The 9780-nt window shown below is 40.1% G+C and overlaps 1 long non-coding RNA gene across 1 annotated transcript in view; it reads left to right on the forward strand.

The window, feature by feature from the left end:
- Positions 1 to 9780, forward strand: part of LOC135104280 (uncharacterized) — a 60616-nt gene that overhangs the window by 45670 nt on the left and 5166 nt on the right. Inside the window, exon 3 of the long non-coding RNA XR_010270359.1 lies at positions 7064 to 7232. This is a non-coding gene — a long non-coding RNA (uncharacterized LOC135104280). The remainder of the gene's footprint in view (positions 1 to 7063; positions 7233 to 9780) is intronic.

Consider the following 9780-nt stretch of genomic DNA (forward strand, 5'->3'; position numbering starts at 1 on the left):
AGTAGTAGTAGTGTTAGTGGTAGTGGTAATGGTAGTGTTTTTACTACTGCTACTACCACCATTACAACTGCAACTACAACTAACTGCCTGCTCCCTGCCTGTTTCTCTATTTCATCCTTACTATGACTTGAACTCTTTCAATAGGGAGGTTTGAAAACACTTATTCTCCATTTTTTTATGATCTTTTCGACCTTTCTTTAGGGACCGGCACGTCAGTGGGCCTCTTTCTCGTTGTTTTTGTTGGCCTAGGTCAGTGTCTCTCTTAACATAAAAAGAAGTACCACTACCACCACCACCACCACTACCACTACTATATATATATATATATATATATATATATATATATATATATATATATATATATATATATATATATATATATATATATATATATATATATATATATATATATATATATATATATATATATATATATATATATATATATATATATATATATATATATATATATATATATTCTTACCTCTCATGTGGCTGCTGTGTCTTGTTTCCATCACTCTCTTTCTTCCTATTCTTTGTCTTCCTCCTCCTCCTCCTCCTCCTCCTCCTCCTCCTCCTCCTCCTCCTCCTCTTTCTCCTCTACACTACAACCTCCCTTCCTCACCTTCGTCCTATAAATATAACATCTCAGCGCCTCTCTCCATTTTTTTTTTCTCTGGACATAGTTGCTTTTTTCTTTCTCTCTCTCTCTTTTTCTCTCTCACCTCCCTCACTGCTTCGTATTCCTGAGGGAGAGGTCAGCGTACGGAAGTGTTCCAATATTCCGGCCCAGTGTCTGATATGTAGATGAGATCCTTACGAGGCCTGTGTGTGTTACCGAGCTAGCTACCTACTGCTACATTGTTCACGACGCGTATCTTGTTAGCAGAATGATTTATGTTTCTCTCTCTCTCTCTCTCTCTCTCTCTCTCTCTCTCTCTCTCTCTCTCTCTCTCTCTCTCTCTCTCTCTCTCTCTCCGTTTTTTTCTGTCCTCTATTTTTCTTGAGTTATTTCTTTTAATGTTATTGTTCTTAGTCTTCATTTTTTTTCATTTTTTTCTTCTTACTTTTATTTTTTATCATTATCATCATCATCATCATCATCATCATTATCTCATCATCATCATTTTTTTTCTTCTTCCTTGTCCTGTTCTTCTGCCTTCTCCTTTTTTCCACACTCTTTGTGAATTGTACTGTCCATTTCCGTATTGCTTACCATAAACGTAACATTGCATGTATACGTTCAGGTTGTACCCCCATTTTAGAAATGCTTCTATATGGCTTGATATTAGTTTATGCTTGGTGCCAGAATGATGACGTTGTTGCAACGTAAATAAACCAGTCAGCCAATTCTATACATTTTTCCTTCATCATGCTCCTCCTTCATGCCACTGAGTCACATTTTGTAGTTGAGAAAAGACTTACAGGACTCGTGTTGTTAAACCAGATAGTCATTTTTATACGTCTTCTATCATACTCCTACTCCTTCGGCTTTTCTCAGAATCCTTTATCATATTCGACTTAAGAGGAAATACTCACATCACTGAAAGATCACTTAGACAAAGATTTGAAGGCAATTTCTCTCTCATCGATTATCTTTCGTACCAACATTTCTCTTCACATGAACGAGTCACCATTCCGTTGTGACAAAGTTGCATTGTTTCTCGCTTGTCGTTTCGTCATCAGCTGATTCTCTGTTTCGAAGAGTACAACGTTATCTCGAATGATCTCAAGTTAACTAGACAGTACACACTTCCTTCTGTCCAGTGAAAGTTTTCCTATAACGTTCCCCGAAGCTATAGTACCTTTCTTATTTCCAACGTGTACTATAGAGTATGGCGGAAAGGAAGGTCGGATGGAAAAAGGTCTGTCCTTCTTCTCTCCCTCGTTCTTCTGTTAGTAGCCATGATCTTTAGAACGTCTGTGTTAAAGCTGTTACTCTAATTTTGCTATAGTAATGCTGGAGGTTCTCTGTTCGGTGTTTTGCTACTCTTGGGTTCCTCTTCCTCTTCCTCCTCCTCCTCCTCCTCCTCCTCAATCTTCCTCACTTCTCCCCTTCTTCTTCTTCTTCCTCTTCCTCCACTGCAGTTAATATTCTTGTAAAATATTCATGTCTAATTTCCTGTTCCTTTCAATTTGGCTTGTGTTCCTTCATTTGTACTTCCTCATTACTTTACTCACATTAATGCTTCTCTCCTTTAATATTCGTTTCCCTCCTCTAAGTCCGTCTTTTCACCTCTATTTTTCTTTTTTTCTTTTTTTTCTCATTATTTTTCGTCTTTCCCTCTCTTTTCCATTTCTTTGTTAAAGCTGTCATAGTCGTCGTCTTCTTCCTCATTACTTTGGACTGCTTCTCAATATCACTTTTTCTCTCTTTCTCCTTATCTTGTTATTTTTAGTACCTGTGCTGCTTGTTCTATATGTAAATTGACAGCCACAATCTCTCTCTCTCTCTCTCTCTCTCTCTCTCTCTCTCTCTCTCTCTCTCTCTCTCTCTCTCTCTCTCTCTCTCTCTCTCTCTCTCTAGTAAAGGTCTCTCCTACCAGATCTAATGAATTTTTGGTTAACTCATTTTGATTCCTATTCCCAAAGGCCAAAAGACTCGCTTTCTTATCAGCGTTTGATCTCTGGCTTGGCATTTTACATTCCTTGTGTACATGACGGATCACAGTGCTCCCTCTCTAGCTGCTGGTGGTGGTGGTGGTGGTGGTGGTGGTGGTGGTGGTGGTGGTAGGGACCTCAGGCGTGCAGGGAGGAACATTATGGGGACTACTTGCTTTGGTGCTTTTTTATACTGATTGAATGGTAGGTAGTTAGGAAGATTTCATTAGTAGTTAGGTAATTAGGTAAGTAAGTAGGTAGTTGGATGAATGGATAGATAGGTACGCAAATTGATAGATGGATGGATGGATAGATTGGTAGCTAGGTAGAGAGATAATTAGTTACGTAAATAAGGCAAATAGAGAAATGGGTTTATAAAAATTTAAATAAATAGATAAAAGAATAGGTAGATAATCAGAGGAATATCTAAGTAGATAAATAGAGAGATAAGTATCGTTTTTTTTTTATATATAATATCAATGGTTAGAAATCTTTCCCAGACCTTGAACGGTTTTTCTTGCTGCTATGCTCAGTTCCTTCAAAATTCATATCTTCCATGCATTCTTGATCTTCCCGCTCCACTGCCTGTCCTCGGCCACACCCTTGGTACAGGCAGGCCAACGGGAGGGGCTCCATGATACGCCCTGAGATGCTCGACAGAAAGGATGCAAGGCTGGATGTTTATGCGGTATTTCTTCCTCGCTATCTGGGAGTATCATCTGCTTTTGGGTCATTGGTGCCAAGACGAGGCAACGTGAGAGGCAGGGGTATACTGTGCTTCATCCTTACTCCCTCCTCCTTGCTTGTTACTCTGAGGTTAAAGAAAAGAAATTTCTTTCGTTCTGCTCATTAGCATCATTCTGCTATACGTATTTGAACCATTATAAGAAAATATTGACTAATCTGCGTTTCAGAGGCGGTGCTGCATTGTTTTCCGGACGTAACCAAGTAAGGAAGTGTGGGATTGTGTTTATCTTGTGACATAGGTAGTTTCAGACCTTTCAACACTAAGTTATGCTGGAAAAACAAAGACATAGTAGCTGATTGCTGCTATAATAATGAACATGAGGTGGACACAGTCTCTTGTATGTGTGTTAACTTTTTAATGTCATAATCATGTTGAGTTATGTATCATTATACAAGTACTGTCATAAGAATGTCTTTTTTATTGCAAATTGGAGGATCGGTTCTTCTGTTCTGATCTCGTTAAGGTATTATTTTTAACCATTACTATTTATTCATGTACTTACTCACACAATATTTCTTTACTTGCCACTTCTCTCGTCTTGCATATGAACTTTTCCCACCAAGTAGGTAAATATGTTATGCATTTATAACTATTCCAATCTTTTATTACTGTCACCTTCGCATCGAAGTATCATATCTCATCTCACTACATCTCATCTTTCTACAGCATTGATGACCTTTTGATACGAACCTCACCGAATTCTTAGAACTTCTTCGGATCTTAGAATATTGAGGAGCGGCATCAAGGATCATATTCTGAAACCTCTGCGCCGCACCTCCACTACAGTCAAAGCCCTCTAGTTGAAGTTGCACTTGTTTCTAAGGATGTTTTATGGTTCTAGCGACACATCAACAAGATTTCTATATTATAAACAAGAGAAATGCTCTTCACAACGTGGCTAACCACCTCTTTGGCCTTTGATTTTTTTTTTTTTTTATGAGAAACCAAAGCGTTTCAGAACACGGCCTTGAGGCGATGCTTATCTAATTCCTAGAACGACTGACGCGCACCACAAAGTTGTTCTACAGCCGCAGTCATAGAAAACTCAGAGAAACGTTATATATCGAAGTTTAATTCGTCTCTTTCCGGGGTATGGGAATGTTCCAGGTGGCTATTGTGGGCGCCGGCACGCTGGTGATAAGATCCTTTGACCCTCCTGACAGTGAACATATGGAGCCCGCGTGTGTAAAGGAGATGACTGGTGTGATGCGCGTGTGTGCTGGACTGGTGACATTGGGTAAAGGCACCACTTCTTGTTACTCAGCCTTAGAACACGCGTGAATTATTATTGTTACCGCAGCCGCAGTCACCGTCATCCTTTTTCCCTCCTCGCCAGCTGCTGCCTGTCTCCACCGTACTGTCCAAAAGGAAAACAGATTAAACATTTTTAACGGTTTTGAAATTTTTATTCATTTTAGCACATTTTTCATTCGCCCGTTCGCTGATACATGAACCATTTCAGAATGACGAACCTTAATTTGTTTCGTAAATATGATATGGAAACTGCGTACGATGAAAGCGTTAAAATGCAGGGATGAGTGATTTGAAACGGCACTATATACCATACGTTTTTATATATATTCGTTTATATTAATACTGGATGTGAATGGAAGAAAAGAGGCGCATTGAAATCCCGTTATTCTTGAAAATACACTGACCCGCATTCTCAAACATTTCGGCGTCTCATCCTGACTACATTTATCAGGCTGTAGGTGAAGTTATTGTAGCTCCCAAGAGTGTTTTAATGATTTTAGGGATAGTTTAACAAGTTACATAGATCATCACTGGAAAAACATCCACAAAACAACTAATAGTCTGTGGCCTTTGAAAATAGTCTTTATGAGAGAATGTGTTTGACAATGCAGGTCTCTTACACCACAAACAAGACTCACATCCATGCTTGTACATACAGGAGAGACTAGCGATCCATCAACAGTATATCATACCAGCATACATACAACAAGAGTCTTCAAAGGCACAACGTATTGCCATAACATCAACAGGCGCTCCACAGTAAATCCTTTTCCTGTCTTCTTTCTCGCAACACAAACAAAAAACTAATAACATGTGCACCGGAACAAGTTGAGGTTTTCTCTTCTCCTCCTCTCCATTCACCGCTCCCAATCTGTGTTGTAAATCATTCACTCACATGACCTCGGGCAGTTTCCTTTCTTTTCTTCCCTTCCCGATTTTTTTTTTTCTCTCTCTCTCTCTCTCTCTCTCTCTCCACCGGCGGCCTCAAAAGGGGGGAAGCAAATCTGTTTTCATCCCGCGGCCCTCGCGCTCTGTGTCGCGGGGGAAAACGAAGCAGGAAACACACAAGGCATGAATGGGGTGCGTGTTCTCCCAGTTTCTTAGCTTTATTTTCTGCCTTCACCCTCCTTATTTTATTTTTTAACCTTTCCCTCGCTCTCTCTCTCTCTCTCTCTCTACATCGTTACAACACACACACACACACACACACACTCACACACACACACCATCTAGCAGCGTAACAAGGAAAGAATTAATTACATAAACAAGTGTGAGTTACGTCATCAGTGTTATTCATTCCGAGCAAAAAAAAACAAATTCAACTACCACATTAGTAACTACCGGGAAGACACGTGACCGTAAGTCATCTGTCGCTTCCATTTAGAGGTTGGTACTAAGGAGACAAGTAGCAGCGTGTGTGCCTCCTTGAGAGAGAGAGAGAGAGAGAGAGAGAGAGAGAGAGAGAGAGAGAGAGAGAGAGAGAGATACCTGATGCCTTGATGAGCTCTTGGTGAGCATTAAGCGTGAGGGATGTTATATTCCTGTCACGTCCTGAGGCATCGTGTCCTTCGTGTTTCTTTCACTTAGTCTCAGTCAGTCGCGCTCTGTTGATGTATGTTTGTGTGTTATGTATACGAGTTTTTAAGTTAGTATGTTTGTCAGTTTGTAGCCATTATATATATATATATATATATATATATATATATATATATATATATATATATATATATATATATATATATATATATATATATATATATATATATATATATATATATATATATATATATATATATATATATATATATATATATATATATATATATATATATATATATATATATATATATATATATATATATATATATATATATATATATATATATATATATCGGTTTATAATAATTTGTTTCCGTTTCTCCGTACTTTTCTTTTGTTTGATTGACTTCCTCTGTTGTTCTGCTTTTCAGTTTTGCCTATTATAACTATTTTGCTTCTGTCCCATATGTGTGTGTGTCTTGTGTGTGTGTGTGTGTGTGTGTGTGTGTGTGTGTGTGTGTGTGTGTGTGTGTGTGTGTGTGTGTGTGTGTGTGATGTCTCTCACTCCTGTCATGTTTATTCACTCTTTTCTCTTCATTTATTTTCACTCTTACGTAGCCGTCATATCTTTTTGCATTTTTTTCTCTCTCACTTTTTAAAAGCCATTCATTCATCATGTACCAGACCATCTACTAGTCATCCTTCTCTCACTATACCCTCAACAGTATAATAACTTCTACCCTTTAAACTTTGCAACAACATATTCCATTCTTTTTCTGCCTTCATTTCTTTTTCATCCTACAATTAATTGTGTAGTTTATTCATGTCCACCACTCGGACGGCACTAGTCAGTCACTCTCCTACGCTCCTATGCTCCATCCTCCGACCGCTGCCTGCTAGGAGGAGGTTTCTTCTTTACAGTGTGTGAGTTTGCCCTTGATGGTCGAGTACTCCTCCAGAAGGTCTGCCGGGGCGTCTGAGAGGTGGGCGTCGCACTTCTCCAGGGTCTTGAGAGCGGCCTCCAAGTTGTCCTGGCGAGCTGCAGGGGCAAGAGGAACAAGGGTCAAGAGATACGATACTAAAGAAATGGGTTGAGTTGGACTGCCACCATTGGACTTTTTATTTATATCGAGTTTAATTTCTGTGAATGAATAGTTTCTGTGGATGAAAAGACTCGTAAAATGGTATTCCCCTTATATATGTGGTTGTGTGCGTAGGGATGGACGAGCGAACACACACACACACACACACACACACACACACACACACTCGAGTAGAATATATATATATATATATATATATATATATATATATATATATATATATATATATATATATATATATATATATATATATATATATATATGTGTGTGTGTGTGTGTGTGTGTGTGTGTGTGTGTGTGTGTGAAGACAATAATTGATTGCTCGAATAATGACAAGCTTTGATAAAGGATGTTTGCGCTGTGTACCTGGTCTTCCCACGAGATTGCGTGGGCGGGGCGGGGCGGGGCGGAGAAGGAGTGGTGTTATCCGGGATGAGGTAGACTTCCAACTCGTAGCATCCCACATCACACCCCGGCGAGTCGCAGTAATGATAGTTCAAAATTTGGGAATGCTTTGGTAGTTTATGGTGACAATAAATCTTTAATCCTTATTGCTAATTGAAATTGCAGTTTCTCGGCACATTTTCGTGTAAATTATAATCGTAATTTCCCTCTTTAATCCCTTATAAATCCAAAGCATTATTGAGCAACAAACTACTCCGACAAGCAGTAAACATTCTCTCGTGACTAATTAGCAATAAACATCATGGTGTCTGCCAGCAGTCCACCCAGCAGCCTCTGCCCATCCCCCTCACCCTCCCTCGTCTCCTCCCTAAAGCTTCATGATAAGCTTGCCATTTGAGAGTAATATTCGCCCAAGAGTCACCAAGGACGAGCACGAACGCCTTGCGGTGTGTTCTGGAATACCTGCTCGCGAAGAGACTTTGATCCTGCACGCTATCCTGGCGCTTCAGTATTCATGGTATTCACTAGTGTTCTGGGGGTTTCCATATCAAAAGCAACATTAGAATAAGATTTGTCGTTTCTCATGAACAATAATGTTTTTAGTGAAGCTTTTGGGGCTAGTAACAGAATTTACAGTAATCGCATACACGCACAAGATCTTCAGGTCAAGAAATTTTTACCATGTTGGCCTAAAATAGACAAGCAAATATGCAAATGTTTCAAAAGGAATCCGGACTTGTGTTCATGACATTTTCCTTGCACTAGAAGTCTCTTCCTTGTGTATAAAGCGCGCCATCCCGCAGATGAAGAGTATGCAAAAGTGCACATAATATGGGCCTCCAGGAAAAGGATTAAGACTGCACTGCCAGGCTAAGGAAGGACACCAGAAGGAATGCACGTTATCAGTAACCTGGTGGCCGGCGCAGGAACTGTTATGCTGTGCAGTTGTCAAGAACCAGTACCAAACTCTGATGTATTGCTTTTGTCATTCTGTTTGTACAACACCAATGTGTAGGGCAATGTATTAATGTTCTTTCACTACAGTAATGCACTTAAATTTGAAACAGGATTTTACGGGCTCAATAATGTATAGCATTGACTTCAATATTCACACGTATAGACAGAGAGAGAGAGAGAGAGAGAGAGAGAGAGAGAGAGAGAGAGAGAGAGAGAGAGAGATGAATTAATGTAGTTAGCGACAGGTAAATAGTTGATGGGAGGAGGAGGCGCATTACTAGTATAGGGGGCGCCGCCTCACTAACACACAGCCACACCTGGACATCACCTCTGAAAATCCTCCGGTCGCGTTACTCTCAAAATGTTTAATGGCCCACCCTGACTCCCTTGCCTGGCGGTGTCCCGCGCTGCTAGCCCTTACGCGCGGCTCGCTGGACAGTACGTCAGGGCTGGACACAGCTGATGGAGGTCGCCCGTCCCGCCTCCGTCAGGTTTATTGGCGGAAGGGCAAATGAACAGCCCATAACTCGGCAGAGCTATGTAATGCACATCAAACACCATTGTGAGCAATAATAACGAGGCGCAGCACTGGCTCCCGGACATCAGGCGTGGTGGCGGCGTGAGGCACAGTGCCATCAACTACCCTGCGCTTGGCTTCGTTGGGCGCGGCGCGTTTTTGTTCCAAGCAAGACACCAACTTTTCTTTTTCTATATAAGAAGTGTCTTAGGCAAGGGTAATAAAATATATAAAGCCCAGTGAGGTGCCAGTCCTTGGGGCGCATTTTTTGCTCCAAGCAAGACACCAACGTACTAATGAAACGCTCAGTTTCTTTGAACTCACTGCGTGATAGGCTCGAATTTTAATGTGATGCTTCATTAAGATGGAAAAAGGCAATATACCCAACACTGAAGGTTTTATGTTACATTTATTACACTGCCATTGTGGTTAGCTGTGGTGATGCTTGCTGGTGTGCTGCTTTTGTTGTTGTTGTTGTTGGTGATGGTGGTGGTGGTGGTTGTGGTGGTGGTGGTATTATGTAGTGGGAGAAGAGAGGAGGAAATGACAAATTATATCTTCTGTTGATTTTATATTCAGAAAAATATTAAGAAATTATGATACGTATTTTTAAGGATACTTTTTTCTTTTTTTTTTTCTCATAGGTGGCTAAGAAC

This window comes from Scylla paramamosain, chromosome 1 (genome assembly GCF_035594125.1).
Source record: "Scylla paramamosain isolate STU-SP2022 chromosome 1, ASM3559412v1, whole genome shotgun sequence".
Classification (NCBI taxonomy): Eukaryota; Metazoa; Arthropoda; class Malacostraca; order Decapoda; family Portunidae; genus Scylla; species Scylla paramamosain.